This window comes from Nipponia nippon, unplaced genomic scaffold, assembly GCF_047370975.1.
Source record: "Nipponia nippon isolate SJK-2023a ecotype South Korea unplaced genomic scaffold, ASM4737097v1 scaffold_6, whole genome shotgun sequence".
NCBI lineage: Eukaryota > Metazoa > Chordata > Aves > Pelecaniformes > Threskiornithidae > Nipponia > Nipponia nippon.
Window position 1 is genome coordinate 1,036,103 of NW_028262380.1, and position 20,241 is coordinate 1,056,343.

Consider the following 20,241-nt stretch of genomic DNA (forward strand, 5'->3'; position numbering starts at 1 on the left):
GATCACATGGAGATGATCTTGAGATTCTGGGAGGGAGTCTCTCCTTGCTTGATGCCACCTTATTGCCTTCTCCCACCTCATCTTTCCTTATTTCTGGTCTGCTCTGGTCTGGTCTCTCTCCTCCCTCTTCCCTCCAGCTCTGCAGCCTCCCCTTTCTCCAAAATCGTGTGGCCTCAGCCGCACACAATATAGTGCCACAGGGTGGTTGTTTTTCACTGGTGGAAACCCATTGCACACAGAGACATGGTCACTACAAGCCCACGAAGGCACCAGCTCCAAGGTAGGCAGCTGCTTCCCCAAACGCTCCCCATCTCCAGCAGCAGCAGCCAGTGAGTCCCCGTGCTGGAGGGACCATCCCTGGCTTCTCGCAGGGAGGTAGTCGAAAAAACAAACATCAACAATAACCTGAACCCGGTAAAGCCCAGAGGTGCCACTTGAGAGGCAGAGTAGCTGGTGGAGTTCAGCAGAATATTCTCGGGTAACAGCAAGGTTAGTTGCTCCCTGGGGGAAGGTGGGTTTGCTTACTTACTATTAGTTTCATATTAGAAAAACATTTACTGGAATTTTTAGTGAATTATGCTCAGATGTGCCTGTGGTCAGTCCCACATCTCACCGAGTTGGTGTTACCACGGCATAAAGGAAAACAAGGTTTCCAGGGCTTCCTTTGGTCAATAAAAAAAGCCATAAGTGAAATATATGGAGCAAAACTGATAAGTGCGGAGGAACGATGGCTTTGTTCACTGACCCTACTTTCAGTTTTTCTCCTCCCTCTTTACCTTTTCTTTCGCAGGCGAGGGAAAGACTAACACCCCTCTTCATGGCTGGTAAACCTGCGGTGTTGTATGTAAGCACTGAAGATTTAGACACCCCCCCTATTCCAAGCCGGTGTCCCTGCGGCTGTTTGAAATCAGGACGGGCTCCTCTGAAGCCAGAGGAATTTCACAGGTGTGAGGGAGCAGGTCATCGAGTTTCCATCCAGGCTGGTGGGTGGTTAGCCATTGCTTTAAGCAACTGGATAGATGGATTTATAGCCTGCCTACCACAGTCGGGCCCCAACCCAGATGAAGTTTCTTGAAATGAGTGTGAAACAGATAAATAAAAAAGAAACATGCTACGCTGGATCAGTCTGGTCACAAGCACCCACCACAAATTTGGTGTGGAAATAAAGCACTTTTCATTTTTCCAGCGGCGAGAGCAATTCACTATTAGAACATAACGCTCTGAGGACCGTGGTCGTATCCTGTGCTTGGTCCAACTGGAAGCCTTCCTGGCAGATAAGCCTTGCCAGAGCGCGAGGTCTCCGAGGGGCTATCGGCTGCCTTACAAAGGTTAATCCAGTGGTCTGTCAGCTGTAAAACTTGTGATGGGAGATGACTCCAGGTGCACAGCATGCGGAGAAATACTTCAAGGTCCTGCCTACCCAGTGGACTAAACTTAACTCCTAAATTGCTACAAATTCAAGAGCCAAAGTTTGAGACTTGGGATCTAATTTTTTTTTTTTTTTTTTTTTTTTTTTTGACAAAGCTGATGTTTGTTCTGGACATTTGGATCAAGTAAATCCCAAGGACAGGGGATCTGGCTCAGATAGAGCCTGTTTGTTTGGTGGCCTCTAGATCACTGCCAGTCAGTGTGCATCATTAAGTGATGCATCGCTGTCTGGACGCAGAGACCAGCATGTCTGAGGACCTGGGTGTGACTTTACCCTGGTTTGACTCTTTTTTAAGACCTGAAACCAGGTCTGAGAACTGCCAAGATAATTCCCTTAGGTGTGCAAAGTCCACACTTTCATGTGCTGGGATTTGGACTTTTGGATGGCACATCTTGATGTTCGTGTCTCAAAACCAACGCTCGCTCCCTGCAATGAAGAGAAGGAGCAACCTTCACGAGCTGCTGGGAGAAACAGATGCAAAAGGCAAGAATTCAGACAGCTATTTCGCTCTCTGCTACTGACTTCCTGAGTGGTTTTGGTTAAATCTCTTCACTTTTTCCGTGCCCTCGCAAAGTGAATCATAACAGGCTTCGAGGAGGAGGAATGAAATAGGGTTCAGCAAATCCACATTGACTTTTTTTTTTTGTCTTGCCACTGGGCTCCCCTGCAAGAAGCCTCCTCCTGCTCCTCTGTTTTCTGTGTTGCAGGGGCTGGTGATTGCACTTATCTGCCTTGACAGACAGGGCATGTGAAGGTGACTTCATCCAGACCTTGTTCCCCTGCCCTGGGCTGGTGAGGTGGGCCCACTCAAACTCATTGCCGCTCATTTCTGTAGGAAGGAAAGCAACCCACCGTCGAGCCAGGGAGCCACCTGCCCCTTGCCTTGCAGCTGTGAGCCTCGCAGCACAGATCTGAGCCTTTTAACCCCAACCTGATTCCATGTGAGGTCCCACAGGGTATTTTTATGCCCCCAAACATATAACAATTGCATGTACAAACTCTCCGGTTCAAAATTTACTTGTAAACTTGTTAGAACTTCTTCTACTCTTTTATCTCTTTTCCTTTTTATTTTTTTGTTTTCCTTTTTCTCTTTTTCTTTTCCTTTTTCTTTTTTTCTTTTTTTCTTTTTCTTTCTTTTTCTTTTTTCTTTTTTTCTTTTTCTTTTTCTTTTTCTTTTTCTTTTTCTTTTTCTTTTTCTTTTTCTTTTTCTTTTTCTTTTTCTTTTTCTTTTTCTTTTTCTTTTTCTTTTTCTTTTTCTTTTTCTTTTTCTTTTTCTTTTTCTTTTTTTCTTTCTCTTTTTCTTTTTCTTCTTTTCCTTTTCCTTTTCCTTTTCCTTTTCCTTTTCCTTTTCCTTTTCCTTTTCCTTTTCCTTTTCCTTTTCCTTTTCCTTTTCCTTTTCCTTTTCCTTTTCCTCCCCCCCCCATTTTCCCCATTTTCTCCCTCTCCTTCTCTCTCTCCTCCCCTCTCCTTCATTCTTTCTTTCTTTGTACACACCCATATTTTCCATATTTTAGGTCTTATTCCACTGCTTGTCCCATACTGAATTCTGGCACATTTTATGACATCTTTAGGGGTGGGTTTCCATGGTTAAAGGAAATAAAAGGAACATCAAAGCCCCTGTGTAACACACCACCCACCTCTGTGGTGAGGTTCTGTTTGCATTCCCTGCAGCAAATTGGGCCTTCCAGCAAGAGGAAGGTCTGGGAGGGAAGGGGTAGGAAGAAAGGGGTGCATAAAATGGGAGAGGCACAGCTGTGTCTGAAAAAAAAAAAAATATCCCTGTAAGTCTAGAGATGCGTGGCTGGAATGTAAAGTCCATTTCCCCAGGAAGGACGCTGAGATGGCTGGATACTGCCAAGAAAGGAGCTTCAGAAGCTGAAGGGAGCTTTGGGTCTTTCACTGCTGCTGTTTTCCACTGCATTTGGTTGTGATTTGGCAGCTCTGCCAAACTGGAGTTCTCCTCTTGGCCAGGGAACAGCAAGTGCCCATTCAGGTCTCCCGGCACAGCCCCCTTCTCATGTAGCTTTGGAGAGATGACTTCAAGCCATAAAGGAGTTCATGCAGCATGGCCTAAGCCACAGCCTAAGAGTCATCTCCTTAGAAAACCAGGTTAAACATATTTCTGTATAATTCTTAAATAATTTATTAAGTATTATTTAAGGTTATGTAAGATTTCTTCCTCTTGTGATTGCACTGGGCTCCACCTCAGAACTGTTTGCTCTGTTCCAATGACATTAATGGCAATTATTCCATTCCTGTCTTTTTAAATCATGGTGCCATCTATGGCCATAATTAATACATGCAACTTGTTCACATCCAGCACATTTTCTCACTGCACAAGTGAAGCAGGAATTATAATTTTGTCAAGAACTTTCCGAGTGCTCCTTTCCCTAGGGCTATCCAGACTTACAGGTTTTTACATTTGGTTTTGCAATCAGGAGAAACTTAATTAAAAAAAAAAAAAAAAGGAGGAAAAGATGAAACAAACAAAAAATCATGTGGGAACTTTCAAATCCTCCCTTGCCAGATTGGTTTTGTGAGCGAAAGATGAATTAGCCCTGGATGGAGCTGTGCCCCTCCACATCTGTAAGACATCCGTAACAACAGCTGCTATATTGCAGCACACCTTTGATCCCGGTCGCCTCGCAGGCCCCTTTCCCTGCTATTTCACGAGGATGTGTTTTGCCCAGTGCTGCTATGCAGCCACCTCTGGCTACGACAGCAGCGGTGTTTAACAAAGCAGTGCAATGATTCCCGGGGAAGGGAGGACCTGTGAGCAGGAGGGAATGACCCGCACCCTCCTGATGGATGGAAACCCGCAGGCAAGTGTTTGACTGCAGGCAGGGATCTGCCCTGGTTGTACCGAGGAGTCGCATGGGTGAAGAGCTCGAGGGCTGATGCCTGCCTGATTCGGTGTCGGGGGAGCAGCGTCTCATTCCTGTTCGGATAAGGAGGGCAGTGATATGCAGCAGTGCAGAGCTGGTAGGGAAGGGAGCCTGTTCCTGGCTCTTTCTAGCCCCATGACATGTTCTGACCACATCTATTAGATGACCTTTTGCCAGGTCCAGGGAAGCAGAGTTCAGACCCTTCTCTTGTCCTGCCAGGCTGTAAAAAATTAGGACAACTGCTCATTCAGAGGGCAAGCAGCACCTTGAGCTGCAGACTGCCCTTGGTGGAGGTATTGTGGCTACCAAAGCACCTTTGTAACCTGCCCCATCCCAAAGCTCCAAAGCTCCTCTCCGGAGCTTTTCCCCCGCTTTACACAGGGGGAAGGGGTACAGCTTCAGTTAGAAACAGGATTGGGGTGAGAGCAATGCAAGGTGCCAGTTTGATACCCAGACTCCAGGACATTTCTTAACTCACATCCCCAATGGACAGGACCACAATTAACTGGATGGTTTCAAAGCACAGGGCTGCGAGGCTTGGTTGCCCTCTCTGAGGTGGGTGATCACTGCCCTGTTTTCCTGAGTAAGGTATCCCAAGATTTTGTTTTCTCTTGGAGTGGACATGGATGGGCAGGCTATTCCAGTGGTGGGCTGGGGACAAGGAACTGGGTTTTCCTGACTCTGAAGTAGGGGTCAGGGTGCGTCCTGTCCTTCCCTCTGGAGCAGACATGTACGTGGCAGCAAAGATGCCTTTCCTGGAGGAGAAAGAAAAAAAAGAAAAGGAGGAAAAAAGAAAGGGGTAGAGAGGATTTCTGGTTGCACCAGAGGGAGCCCTTCCATTGCAGATGAGGCAGAAATCAGGCTCAGGCTAGAGCTGGAAGCTAAAACCCGATGTGGTGCAGCAGCCCTGGGCTCACCTTCCAGCTCTTTCCAGCCTGTGTTAACTAGGACAGGCAGAGCCCCCCCAGTCCTATCAAGGGCTGTCACTATTAACCAGCACTTTGACAAGAGCTGGACAGAGCAGCCTGGCACCAAGCTCCTGAAGACGAGGCAGCTCCTGATATAATGTTATCCCCACACCCAGCTTATACCCTGACTGGAAAATCCCTCCACCCCAGCCTGTTGAACCATCTCATCTCCATTTCCCCCCTCAAGACAGTTTCTGCCCCAGTAGGACACTCTCAGTTTGCTTGCCATGCTGGAGGCAATGCTGGAAAAATGGCTCAGAGGCTGATGGGAGAGAAGACCCCCTCCAGTTAATCCTGGAAAATATCCTCCTGGGGTGACAAATGGAGCCAAGAGGACTCTGATGCACAGTTTCCCATCCCCTGCTGAGATCTGGATGTGTGGCAATGCCTTGAAGATCCTGCATCAGGGCAGAGGGCAGCCCACATGTGCTGGACAGGTTTGAGCATGACCTTGTTGAATGCAGAACTCTTTGTCCCCTCAGGGCTTCTCCAGGGGTTCCCTTTCTAGGCCCTATTGCACAGACATCCAGATAGTTCTGCTTTGCAGAGGAGACTGTTTTCCCTCCAAGGAGCTGAAGCAAAGACAGATCTAAAAAAGAAAGGAGAGAAGATGCCTATGTTCTGCTTTGAGACTTGGACAAAGTGGGCTGGAGTCATGTTCTCACGTACTCAAGCATTGGGGACCATTTCAGGGTTCTAAGTGGTTTTCAAAGAGCCGCCTTGGGAGGGGAAGATGGGGGTGTCCCTGACCAGTGCCTCTTGTCTGCACTGCAGCGTGCCCACCACCCCCTGACAGTCTTACTCAGTCAATGTTTAAGATATGCCAAGCCCCCCAAGAAGGTTTGTTAAAGCACATAGGGACTGATCTCACCCATCAGAGGAATCTGTTTTTCCTCTGTAATATTCAATTGCCTTTACTTTAAGACCATCCCAAGATCTGCTCTTCAGCCCTTGACTCATCTCTGTGCCTGAAAGCACCGACTACCCTTGTTTTAATGCCCTTCTCCTCCTGTTCCCTGTCCCAGTGTCCTTTCCCGGTCACTCCAAGTGTCCCAGTTTTTCTCTTCCTTACCCTGTTCCTCACCTACTTCATCCCTCCTCAGATCCAGCTGCCCTCTCTTGACCCATTCCTCCTTGGAAGCTGCAGCGGGAACGCTGGGAGCAGATGGACTTTCCTGACTTTGGGATCCACATTGGCTGACAGTGGGTCAGAGCAACCCGGCCCGGAGAAGCCCTGCAAGCTGTGGTGGCCCTGATTTGGAGGATTCATCTTGTGGGACATTGGCATTAAGCAGGAGTGAATGGAAGGTCTATAGCTTGGCCATCCTGAACCAGGAGAGCAGAAAGTATCTATGAATGGGGTGAACCTGTCTTCAAGTAATTTCCCTCCAGCTGGAATTTCTTGGGGAAACTGCTATAAGATCGTCCTTTCCCTGGTGTGTAAGATAGCCTATTTTTAGTGAACGTAATTTCCAGAAATGGCAGAACCACTTTTGCTGGAACTTGACTAGAAAAATGCTGCTTTGGGTAGACTCGATGGGAATAAGGTCAGACCAGACAGCTGAAAAATGGCAGGTCCATAGACTGTTGAAACAGAGACTTAAAAAGAGATGTGCCAACTCACCTCATTTAGATGGTAGTTCAATGTTTATAACTCAATTATAGCTCACCTAATCTGCTGTTTCACTGTCTTTCCACTGCCTGCCTGCTCTCCAGTGGTGTCATCTTCCCTCCAACTGTTGCTGAACATCATCGTAACTTGAGTCTTACATGCTGCTGCAGTTCATGTGTTTTTCACAGTGGATCAGAGTTTGTGCCTGGGTGCCACGATACAAATCTGTCCTCACCAAACCTGCCTAGGGACAACCGTCTCAGCGTGCCACAGGGTCTCCATCCTTGCTCTCTCCCCATGCCGGCTATGTCAATGCAGGTGTTTGTATGGCCATGGTCTCAAGCCAGTCTAGGAAATGATGTAGTTTAAAAACAACCCTGCTAAAAGAAAGCAGATTTTTATTTTTTTAAGTGAAATAATTTGGTTCAGCATTTTTGAATGAGGATGGGTTAAAATATGCACAGCAGGCTGAAGGCACTGCCTAAAAATCCCAGTTGAATGTGGCCACCTCTCTGCACCAGCTATGGGAAGAAAGATTCCAAGGGTGATTTGTCCTTTTCCAAAGAATCTGCTCTTCACATGCTGTTGTTGGATCTGGCACTGCATAGAACCAGTGCAGACAGGCAGAGGATTTATGCCTATTTACCATCCTGCTGTAGAGGCAGGGGTGATTGGGTGGATCAGGAGTTTCACAGCCCCCTGTGTTGGCAGGCAGATATGCTGAAGATTGAGACTCTGTCTCCTGGAGATCCATCTGTTCTGTTGGTTGTTGGGAAGATCTCTACACATCACCGCCTGATCATGAACTGCATCCAAGGAGGGAGGAGAGTGAGGTGTTTTGGGGATTGTTGATGGTTCTGAGACCAAAAAAATGTTATCCATGGGGGAACACCCATTGGGAGATCTTCAATCTGCTTTCTGCTCATAACCAATTTGGTCTCCCCTTAAGACAAGTCACTTTGTTCATAACTTGGACTCCTCAAGGCAGACATTGGGGACTAGTCCACCTCAGGTCTACTTTGGAGCCTAGAGGAACCAACTGAATTTATGCAATCTCTCCCCATCCTGCCCCTATTAATCCGGAGCCACTCACCTTGTGGGATACAGCAGGCTTCACGCTCTGGCTGGCAATGGGATGGTGGAGTTGCATAGCTTTGATATTATTGATAAATTGCATCGTGGTCCCTGGCTAAATGCTACCATAAAAGAACAAAGAAATGCCCAATTTGCCACATCAATAGAGGGACACAGTCCTCCCCTCTGCGAAGAGCTAGCAGCTCCCTGCCAACAGGAGCAGAAGACTTGCTGGCCAGTGTGTGCATGCACTGTGGGACTGGGAGCTCTGAACCCCAGACATATGGTTTAAATATTCTAATAGATGTGGTAATCCTTTTGGTTTCCAAATAATGTTATGGTCGAGTCGATTTATGGTAACGCTATCTTAAGCAATGAGGGCAATAAAAAGAGTTCTAAATGTGAAGAATTTTTTTCTTCTTGCTTTTTTTAAAATAAGGACTTTTTTTTAAACAGCCTTTTCTTTGTGCTCTGTTTAAAGCCGTCAAGAGTGGAGATCCTGCCAAAGCTACTCGGTGCTTGTGAAACAGACACACACCTTGCTGGTAAACGGGCCTTCCTGGAGCTGAGTGGTGTCCCCATCCCCATTGTGGCCCACCATCCTGGTGATTCAGTCCCTGCTGGAGGACAAGATCAATATTTCTGTCCTTATTTATTTGCTTTTATCTCGGCACAGAGTGGGAAACTCATGGCCCATACAGTGTTCTCCACTGGCCTGAACAGTTGCCTGGCTTGTTGCCTGTTACCATCTCCCACCTCCTAAAGCTTTTCTCTCTGAGGAAGGTCTCAGGATGGATTTGTGTCCTGAACTCTTCAGTCCCCTCCTGTCACAAGACCAGAAATTAGCTCAGCTGTGATGGAGGGCCTCTCAAGGAGACAACTGGGCTCATCTTGGTCTGGCTGAATGCCTTGTCACCCTTAATCCGAGGTTTCCTCCCAGCCTGTGGGGATCTGCCATGTTGAAATCCAGTCCTGGAGGTGGGACTTCACCCCAGGCTCTGGCTGCAAGGGACAAACAGATTTTCTGCATTGCTTCTCTTCTTTCCCTGGCAGCTTGGGACATGAATTCAGTTCTACCCAGAGGGCCTGGAGGGGTGGTCATGCCAGCTATACCCAAGGCTTCAGCCTCTCTGGCTGTGTGGCTTTGAAAGAGCTCTGAAGAAGAGACCTGAACCTCGACCGCTCAGGCATCTCCATAGCTGTGCACCAGATGTTGGACACAGCAGTAGCCCGAAGGGACCAGAAGGAAACTCTCACACTGCCATGCTCGGAGGAGGACGATGATCTCATTTTTTGGGTTAGGTCCCACCTGTTTTGTTTTGTCTACAGCTTTAGAGAAGAAATAGTAAAAATTGGATGCCAGAAATATCCAACGTGTAGACTAGGGAAGGATCTGTCCCAGTCCACTAGAGACGGTGACTCCAGATTTGCACCATGAGACCCACCTCAGCTACAAAAGCACTGCAGCAATTTTCAGGCCAATCTACTGATACATGAGCCTTCTAGACCACTTTGAAAAAGTAGCTCTTTAAACAAAAGCCCTTTTAGTCTTCATTATGGAGTCAAAGGCTGCTTTCACGTAAGGCTAGGGTAGGTCAGATTTCATTTGCTTGGAGATAAATGGCTTTGTCAGCAAACATCTTTTGTGGATTTTTTTTTTTTTTAAATTTGAATTATTGGATTTCCTGGGAATTCTCAGCAAGTAAAAAGGTAAAGAAGTTAAGTTATATACAGGAAAGCTGAATATCCAGTTTTTGGTTTTCAGTGAACATTATTACCCAAATTAGAGAATGCTAACCTTAACAGGACTTCAATAAAATTCTCTTTATTTGTGAACAATAATAAAAAGTTTGGTCTGATAATAAAAAGTTGTGATGCTATTTTTTTGCCAGATCTGCTCTGAAATCATTCATATTAGTACATGTGAAATGGAATTTAGTTCAAGATTTTAACAGAAAGCATTGGAATGCACAAAGATTTCAGACTGGACCCAGGGTGGAACTGGGAAAGGCAAGTAACAGTATAGCCTCATGCCACATCCATAAATAAGCTGAGAATATAGAAAGCGATCATGAAATATTCATCGTAAGGCTCCCTATCTTCTGTACTCAGGCAAGGCACTAGCTTGAATTTTTACTGTCCAACATTTTAAAGCTTTTGGCTTGGCATCTATGGGTGGCTAAAACAACACTGGCTCCTTTTCAGAGATCCTTTGCTGCAGGGAAGGACCAGCTTTGGGCATGATGAATTAGTCTCCATGCCTTCCTGAAGGCATTGGTCTCCAGAAGTCCTCTGACAGAAGAAGTTGTAAGGTAGATGGCTTTCAGCTCACATGCAAAACTATGGAGCCTGTTGATTGCGAGGGTTAAACGTCGCTTCTTTATGGCGCTGTCCCCTTGCACTTACATAGGTTGTCTACAAGCTAGAAGTGTGTGGACAAGAAAAGGTGTGGCCTGATCATGAAAAACTTATTCACAGTGGCAGCTAAAGCAGAGCAAACTTTGTTTGAGTCTGCTGGAGCACATCTCATGCAAGGATGCACTCCAGGAGAGATGGCTCCAGGTTTCTACTGCTCCCAGACTGCCTGTCCAGCTCAGTCATTCTGGGAAAAGTTCATGGCAGAAGATCGAGGGAAAGGGTTCATTCTCCCAGGCTGCAGCAAAAAGCTGCTAATGGCATCTCAGCCTTGTCTTCAGGCCCAACCATTAGCAACTCCCTCAAGGACCCTGCATGGAAAGTTCTCTCCAGAAGGTAAAGGAATAGACATGCAGGACCCCACCTGCTTTTCTGTTCCTCTGTTTACCAGCTCCCATGCATGGCTTTCGGCTCTATTTTTTTATTATGCCAGAAGCTTCTGGAGTGCAAAGAACAGGGAGTTCCTTGGAGCTGGAAGAAAAAAAAAAAAGCCAAAAAACCCTCCCCTTAGCTGAACGTTGTCAGCAAGTTGCTTTTTGTCTGCGAGCCTTGCCACCTCCAGCTGTGTTCTCAGCAGCCCCTACAGAGATTTGGCCTCTTTGCCACTTCTTGGGCAGCCGACCTCCGCGGAGAACCTGCAATGCTGCAGGAAAAGAGGGGCTGGCCTGGAAGGGGCCATACTCTTCCCTCAAGTCAGCATGAAAGAAAATGTTGCTAGGGGAAGGAATGAGGGGTGAGTGCCATATTTCCAACGAGACGTGAAACCAAAGCCCTGAACCCCTTCCCCGCTCCCGTGGAGCTCTTTGCCAGAGTCTGTGGGTGAGCCTGGTCTACTTTCCAAAATAAAAAAAAGGTATTTATCCTTCAAGCACAAAATTCCCCTTGCAGATGCAACTGGATCTAGGATTTCTTTTCACTGTCTCAGCTGCTGCTAAGCAGAAGGCATCTCCCAGTGCAGGTTAATCACAAGCTTCCCAAGGTACTGTGTCTTGGAGGAAGGGTGGTCTCTCTGTCTAATGGTACTTGAAACTTTTTTTCTTTCTCCCTTCCAATATTAATCCTCTCCTGTAGATGCACAGTGCCAAACACTGCTTGAGCACACCTTCCACGTTTCCTTCCTGGGCGCTCATCATTTTCCTGGGACCGTTTCCCCATGCATGCGCCGGAGCTGGCCGAGATATCTGCACTACACATCGTGGCTCATGGCGCAGGCTTGCTGGGCTGGGGGACAGCAATGGGCCACTGAAATGGTGAGTCCATTAAGTAGTGGTCTGCCATGCTTTCTCCTGGCCCTCTTCGCATATACACAAGTGCATTGCTTGGCTAGCGAGCAAGTGAATGGCTGGATAAAGGAATCCAAGCTTCGCTGTGCGAGGATGAGTCTTGCTCTGATGCAACGTTTCCTTGTGGTTCGTAGGAGTGCTGTCACATGAACGGTGCATGCTCAGGGTGTGGGGACATTACAAAATGGAGCATAAGCAGAGACGCTCGTGCTGCTGCCAGCTGAGGACTGGAAGCAGCAGCAGGACTTATTAGAGGCAGGTTTCTGCCAGGCACACAGGGCCCTGCCAGCTGCTTGACGTGGCATAGACATGCCCTCCATGCCAGAGAGAGCCCCATGGATTGCAGCAGCCCAGGGAGGGGTGATACCTTGGTCAAGGTAGGAAAGTAGGGCAGCAAGGAGAGAGCAAGGGACTATCTTCAGGAGACCACATTTTTCCTTTATTTCATATCAGGTGGCTAGCTCGACGATGAAGCAATGCAGAACTTGGTGTGAGGTTTTAATTTCTTTGTTTCTGATGAAACTCAGGCTGAATGCATGACCAATACCCACCCCAGAAGCAAGAGGCTTCTCCAAGAAAATACTCAGTTCCAATCTATCCCGCCTGGAAGTTCAAGCAGCTGCTGAGAATAAAATAAAACGATACTACAGTGTGATATGAGGCTGGAAATCAGGGGCGCTGGCCAAGACTGAGAAAAACTGGCCTGAAGAAGTAGTAAAAACAGTACAGATTCCAGCAGGCTCTATCCAAAAGGCAAGTTCTTAAATAGACTGCCTGCGTTTGGTATCAGCTGGAAAGAGATCCAAGGCTGGATGCTGGACAGTGGTGAGTCCGTAGGTGGGCCATGGCTCAGTCCTTGATTGCTAATTGGCTGGATTATCATCTTTCCCCAGCTCCTTGCTGCTACATCTGTTTGGCTGGGAAGCCTCGAGGTTATGCGAGTGGTACCTGTTCTGCGAGGTTCAGGGGAAGGGGTAAGGGTGGGTAACAGGGCAGGGCGGGTAATGGGGAGGTGGTGCCCACATCAGCCCCACTGAATGGGGAACGAGAGAGGGATTGGTCTCCAGCCTCCACAGGAAGCAGAGCCTGGCTGCTACCATGCCCACAGGAAGGTGTTGATGCTGCCAAAGGGTCTTGTCCCAACCTCAACCAGTTATGGCCAGCACAGAACCATTCTTTATCAGAAATGGGTTTTCTGGAGGGCGTATTTCTTTCCATTCCCATCCACCTCCATCCCCAGACAGAAAAGGAGATACCTTTTCCTCCATTACCACATTGCCAGCAGCTCTCCTGGTATGCCACTGTGGCCAGATGCTTCTCCTCCAAGTGGCCTGGGGCTCTTCTCTAGTCCTGGAGATATTACTGAGGTCTAGATGATGCTGTTGCACTTTCTCCTACCGGTGGCTGAATAGAAATAGCGAGTCTCACATCGGAGAGGGCTGAATGATGAAGCTGAGACTTGTCTCTCCTCATATGCTCTTGCTCTGGGCTATCACACAAGCTACTCTATTCCGCCATAGGCTATTTTGCTCATACTTATTATTCAGCATTACAGGAATTCACTCATCTGTTTTAATCCCCTTTTTGCGGAAAGCAAGCCAGGTTAGAGCATTTCACTGCGCTCTAGTTAAACAACTGCTGGCGGACTTCTGTTCCTTGATATAAAACTTTTAATGAAAGATTGTAGTTTTTGCAGGAAATCTAATAACAAGCAGTAGCAGATATTTCAAGACCATCTTCTTTGGATTCACTTCTACCTTGTACTGGTGCCATTTCTGTATTGGAACAGGACAGCATTCATTATTACGGAAGAAATTCATTTCATTTGTGGATCTGGGAGTCAGAGAAGAACCCAATCTTCCTGCTGAGGGGAATTGTAAAATCCTGCCTGGACTGTATATATTTCTGAACTGTGCCTGACCTCTGGCGTGCTCCCTTCACAGTGTGGAAAGGAAAAAGAATTAAAAAGGAGAAACAAAGCTTGACTCCAACAGGGACAATGTTATTCATTTTCTTTTGTTTTTACACAGCAGAACCAAAAATAGAGTTTTCATCCATGTAAAACATTTATTGAAAGCTTGAGATTTCTCATCCTTCAGGTCTGGCTCAGAGTGAGAAATCAAGGAGTTGTTTTTTTTTTTTTTCTTTTCTTTTTTTCCACATCTGTCAAGGAAATCAGATGAATTGATAAAAAACATATTCATAGGTTTACCTGCCTTCGAAAGCCACGCAGATGGCCAGACTGCATGTTACTCATTAACACCTAGAATATCAGCATCTAAAGTAATTTCTAGTCTCTCTTGCTTATAACTTTTTTTTTTTTTTTTAAATGCCAGATGAATGCACGGTATTTTTGGGAACAATTCAGGTTATTTATTGGGTTCACAGAGAAACAGGGTGATGAATGGGAACTCGATTGAGGGCAGAGGAATTCCTGGAACTTGGACGAGGCAGGAGGAAAGTCAGCAGATTTATCTCCTTGGAAAGGGCCCTGCTGAGGCGTTGCAGATGCTGGAGCTGTCCAAACGCCACACGGTAGCATCTGAGTCAAACCTCTGGGGGGATCTCCACGGTGCACACAGCCTTTCCAAACAGCAGCCAAGAGAGACTGCTGGCGTGGTGACTGGACAAGGGAAGCCTGCTGGCTTTCTGCGATCGCCATCCCACTCTGTGCTCCACCTGATTGAGCACAAGGCACTTGGGAACAGGTCTGGGGACATGGATGAACTCCAGGGATGACCAGAGGAACGTGTCCCACTTGTGAAGTTCCCTCCGGAGTAATCTCCTGAAGGAAGTAAGCAGAAATATAACTTGTTTCCCTGCCCATCATGGTCTTTGCTAGTTGAAATACTAACTTAAGGGTGGAGAAGTTACCTGAGACAGCTAGGGGAATCTTTCTGCTGTAATAAAATTTTACTGTTTCAGCCCTTCCACCTTGCTTCCTGAATGCCCATGGGTTCACTGATCTCACTGAACGGTTCCCACCGTTCACCACGATCTTCCCACATTCATGATCCCTCCTGAAAGTCCAGCAAAAGCCAGGCACCAAGGTGGACTGGTTTAAATAGGTAACACTTTCTAGAGGGATCCCTAAACCTTTAATCCGGGATCTTCTGGGATAAAGACATGAAGCTGAGCTCTTAACCACACACAAAACTCCTTTAACACAGGCTGCTCACAGACTTTTATCTTTTCAATTGCATCACCTACCCACAGGCTGACTTTTCGAGGAAAGCTGAGGAAGTCAGTGGGAGGACTTCAAGCACCGTAAGAAGAGGCCCCTTCACTCTGCTCTTTTAGCTGTAATTGCTGCCTCTCTCATTTAGCACAGCCCCATCTCCGCCCAACTCCTGCTCCTCCATCAAGCCCCGTGTCCTTTCAGCTGTGATCTCTTCGCCCCTTTCAGCTCATTTTGGTCATTGATTCTTTCTACCACCGTCAGGCTTTTTTCTGGCTCTCTCGTGGCAGAGTCCCTCTCCTTCACCTTGACTCAGCCAGACTCCCTCAACATCGAAAGAATCCTTCACTCCTGTCCCCATCCTCCTGCAGGAAGCTCCACGGCCGCTTTTCTCTTTTATTCCCGACAGAAGTACAGGCAGGTTTGTCCAAAATGGAGTGCCAAGCATTTTTAGTGCATTGCAATGAACAGCAGCGTTTTATTTGTAGTTTATTTAATTTCTGTGTCCTTACCCCATTCCCCTGCTCCACACCTCCCAAAAGTGCTTCAAGGTCTTGTTCTTGTTCCAGAAACCTCTGGTCCCTCCTTCACCTCAGCAAACACAATCCCTGGAACAGAATATAGCTCTCCTTTGACACCATTGCAGAAGGATACCTTATATTTCAACCTTTTGCTTCAACCCTGGGTGCAAACAAGTGGGAAACCCCTGGGATTTCCAGTCAGAAGGAGAGTCTCTCTCAGCAGCCCCAGACAGGACTGAGGACTGAGCCCTGCTCTGCGTGTGTACAACGTCTCTGGCAACGCGGGCTGCAACTGAGGGCATGTAACAGATGGCATGGGCTGACCTACCCTTGTGCTCAATTTCCACTAGTGCTATTTGAGCTCCCAAATGGTATTAAAAGTGCATTAGGATGAGGAAGGAGGACTCTGAGAGCAATCTTACATCAACTAAACAGTGATAATTTTAAAGATTATCAAAATACTACCATCTCTAAGAAACAAAGGGGAAGAGCAGAAAAAACAGCATACAGAGGGAAGAGACAGGAACCCTCTTCAGCAGCTGAACTCTATGAACCCCTGATGGTGCCAGAGGTGATTGGAAATGGGAGGTCTGGGTAGGCTATATAAGGTAGGGCTGGTCATTATAGCTTTTAAAGAAGGGTGGGTGCTGGGAGGGAGAGAGTGGAAGAGCTCTGAGATGTGGTAGAGAGGTAAGAACTTTTTCTTTTCAGTGGTTCACCTTGGTTCTTGGGGCAATAGTTTGTTGATGGGGTTTTAAGTCTTAGCTGCTCTGCAGAGGTGTAATAAGAAGGTGTCCCTAACACTCTCTATTGAGTAAATGTCTGTGGTGGCTGTCTTAGGTGTATGTGTCTACTTTCTGGCTGTCTAGAGTTGAATCTTACACTGAATCTCTTTTTCAGGAGAGGCTACTGGTACCTGGTGGTGGTAACAGCTGGGTTGCAATAGCAAGGGGTTTGGTATATCAGTGACTCCCAAGCTCTTGTATATGCAGGCCTTTCTGTTCCTGCTTTCCTTCCACTATTTGTTATTGCCCACCTTTGTCAGTCCCTAGTCCCTGGAATCTGGTTTCTTTGCTGGTTGCCTTCTCCTTGTCTTATTGTATGTCCCCCTTCCTCCTTTTCTTCCTCACTGCAGCTCTGGGTCCTGCAGGGAGTATGAGCTATATCAGCTCACTGTAGCTGGTGCTTTGCTCATTGCCCTCTCATCATGTCATGCTTTGGCAGTGAGAGTGGCTCCTCAGGTCATACAAGTCCAGGTGGTCTTGTCCAAGCTCTGACCATGGAAGGTGATGGGAGAGGCAGCTATTCTGCATGTCTATGAGTGACACCTCTACAGTGGTCAGCATCCAGCTCCTTAAGCATGTCAACAAACCTTCATGCAGACATTGTGGGGATGATGTGTATGAAGAAATGGTCTGCTGTGGATGAAATTACCTCCTGTGGAGGAATAGACAGCTTTCTTCTAGCTCTTACACAGAGACAGATATTACTTCTGACTTGTGCTGCACACCCTGGCCCCACTGGATTTCTCTTGTGTCCTCAGGACTAAGGGAAGCCTGGTGAGGTTCCCAGTGTGCCTTTTGGGTAAAAACTTTCTGACCTAGCTTAAGAGGCCTGAAGGAAGGTTGAATTTAGCTCTATTGCCTTAGGTCGAAGCTAGCTAATCTATTGAATAGCTGAATCTTAATAGAAGTATGTTAGATTCATCAATCAGTAACTTAATAAAATGAAATAATTTCTCTATTAAATTGAGCTCAAATTTATTAAGGTTATTATCCTAAATGAAAAGAATGAATATTGGAAACATACTTTTGAGGTCTATAACTGCTCTCAGTCCATTGTTAAAATACTGTTCAAAATGTAAGTAACTGCCAGGGTATTCAATTATCAGAAACAATGACCTGCCAGGAGAACAGTGCAAATGACAGGGTTTATTTTTTGGCCTGGTGAAGAACAAGAAGAAATATGAAGTACCTTTTAAGGCTGACCTACAGGGCAAGTCTTCTCTCTGTTGAAGGATTGTTTCCCCCTCACCCTGCCCATTATCAGATGTTAAGGGCTTTTTGAAAGACTTTAACCCATTAGGTTAAACAGAAGAAAAAGATCTGCCTAAACATTTTATGTGAATGTGACAAAATGAAACACTTTGTCTTCCTATGTATATTATAATGTGCTCGAACGATTCAGGACAGGTCTTTCTAACGTGGCTCTGCGTACTTGGCAAAGGATGCACTTGAAACTTTTTTTTCAAGCTGCTGTGACCCACCTAAGACAACATGGCTGTGCTGCTGTGATCCCATTTCATGTATGAGGTAAGTATGGTCAGGAGCGTGCCTCTTGGCAGGCACAAATCAGTGGGGAAATTACTTTTTTTTCTCTTGAGTGTTACTGCTGCTGTAGCACACATCCAGAACCAAAACTGGGAATTGGAGTCCCTGTGTTGGTGATATTCAGGTGTGTAATGAAGAAATAGCTCCTGCCCCAGGAAGCTTATGGTTATCATGTTCCACCCTGTGTTTGGGAGCTGGGATGACTGGCTTTAATCTCTGAGCTGAGAAATGCCTTGTGTCTGGGTCTCCCATGGTTTCAAAAGGAGTGCTGGCTCCTGCTCTCTTGTGGACCCCAAACAGCAGCAACTTTTGGTGCTGTGAGAGCTTTATCCCAGTATAGCTTTTGGATGAACCTCACTAGTGCAAGCTGGGCTCAGGTGTCTGTGCAGATAAACCCTTGTATTGCTGTTTGAGCCACCCATTCTGGGGGCTTGAACATACCTTCAGGAGCCCAGACTCCTGTGGGGTTACTGGAAAGGGGAAAAGCACTTCACTGAGGTCCCCTGGGTTATTCTCCAGAAATGCTGGCTCCTCTCCACTGATTAGACTTCTGTCTAACAAGAGTCCTGATAACAAGTTACGCAGTGTGGCTAAATCATGGGAGTTTAAGACTGCACAGTGTGACTCAAGTAAGACTTCATTGCTTTGTGGGGTTTGCATGTTAATTAAAGCTTGGTAATGACTTGATGCACAAGATAGAGACCATGAATTCTTCTGAGGGCTGTAGCAATACTAACTGTTTAGAAGTCAGGGTGATGTGGATTTTACTTTAACCTAGTCTTGCCCTTCAGTTCAAGCAGCAGCCAGTTACAGCAGAGTCCTGACTACAGAACAGATACTTGAAGGCTTCTATTGCAATGCAAGTTGGAAATAGTCTGTAGATGTGGGCCCATCTGCATGCGTGGAGTTGATCCTGTGCTGGAGGTACCAGATGATGTAGTAGCTACTGTGCTTCTCATCCATCTGCTGTGACTTATTCCTGTCAGGCATTTTCTTCAGTCCCATCTATCTATAGACTGTCTTCCCAGGTCAGACTGAATTTCCCAGGAAGGATCATGCCCTGCTCACGACAGGATTTTATCCCTTTTGGAGACTCTCCTCACATCATGGCAGCTGGAGTCACTACTCTGTTGGCTGGCTAAGAAAAACCCTCAGAAGTTGATAGTGGTGAGTAGCTGGTTCAAAGCTTTTAGAGTTTTGTTTTTAAAAAGTCAATACTTATGGAAAATAGAACCTTAGCCTAAACAAAGATTGCTTTTCTAGTGAAAACCCAGCTTTCTCATACAAAGGTCTGATGGAAAATCAGCCAGCAGGCCACAGTAAAACAGCCTGAAGAGAGAACATGATGTACTGCAAAGCAGGAAAGCTGAACCCTTCCCCACACACCTGTGAGGTGGTGATGCACGGGGTGGTGAGTGTGCACTCTCCATCCATTGTGGAGCTGGTGGAAACCACCGCAGGGAGGGAGAAGAATGTGATAATAGCTCCCCAGTCTTCAGATGGTCCAAGCCTGCCCAACATTAAAGCAGTAATTTTGGGAATTAACCTGTTCACTGGTTTTTAAGGGTGACATCTTAATAACCATGTGCAGCCAGGCCTTGGATGACTCCAGGGGCTGCAGATGTTCCTTCTCCACCACAGCCCTTTTTCCACTACGGAGGAGGCACGTAAGGCTTGGTTTATTGCTGCAAGGTATATACATAAACCCAACCATTTTTAATTAAGAGCACTGCAAAAAGTGCTAAAGTTCAGGAAATTTAAAGATTAAGGCCAAGGGTTTGTTTTCACACTTCCTTAAAATGAACAGATTGGACTTTTCTTAGAAGTAATTTCCATTTCAAAAGCAAAAAGATATTTATTGGAAGGTGATCAAATCTTTTCCTGATACACAGATTTCATTCCAGTTTTGTTAGGAAGAGGTTAAGCACTCTTTACCTATGAATTTGAGGATTAAGATGCATAGCAAAAGGCTTCTAACCTGCTAGTTGCCCATGGGCAATGAGTGATTTTTTTTTTTTTCCTTAGGAAATGAACCCATGCTTTACAGACATGTTCAGCAAATAGTCCAGTTAAAAAAAAATAAACTGCCTTTCCACATTGGGCAGCAAGCAAGTTTGCTGCTAGCTTTCCTATAATCAAAATTCTACATGCAATTTGAATTGGTTCATTTTTTATTACAGAAAAAGGCTTGGGCTGTAAGTTAACATAGCGATTAAGCCAGGGCCACTGCCAAAAGAAGCAGTGCTGGCTGCTTTTTCCTTTTTAATGGCACAAATATCTGACACTAGATGGTAAACCAGACTGGGGAACAGACCTGAGATGAAACTTGTCCTGTGAATACATTTGGAGGTGGTGGGAAAACAGACCTATGCCTTCCTGTGGCAGTGCTGCCCAGTTGACTTAAACCATATATGAAACTATGTAAAAGACACTTGCTACCTGCTGAGGAGAATTAGGTGCCCAACTTCCACTTAGTCATAAGGGCTGCTAGAGACGAATTGGGTGCTCTTAAGTGTCTGCTATCAGCTGTTATACTCCTCCCTTTC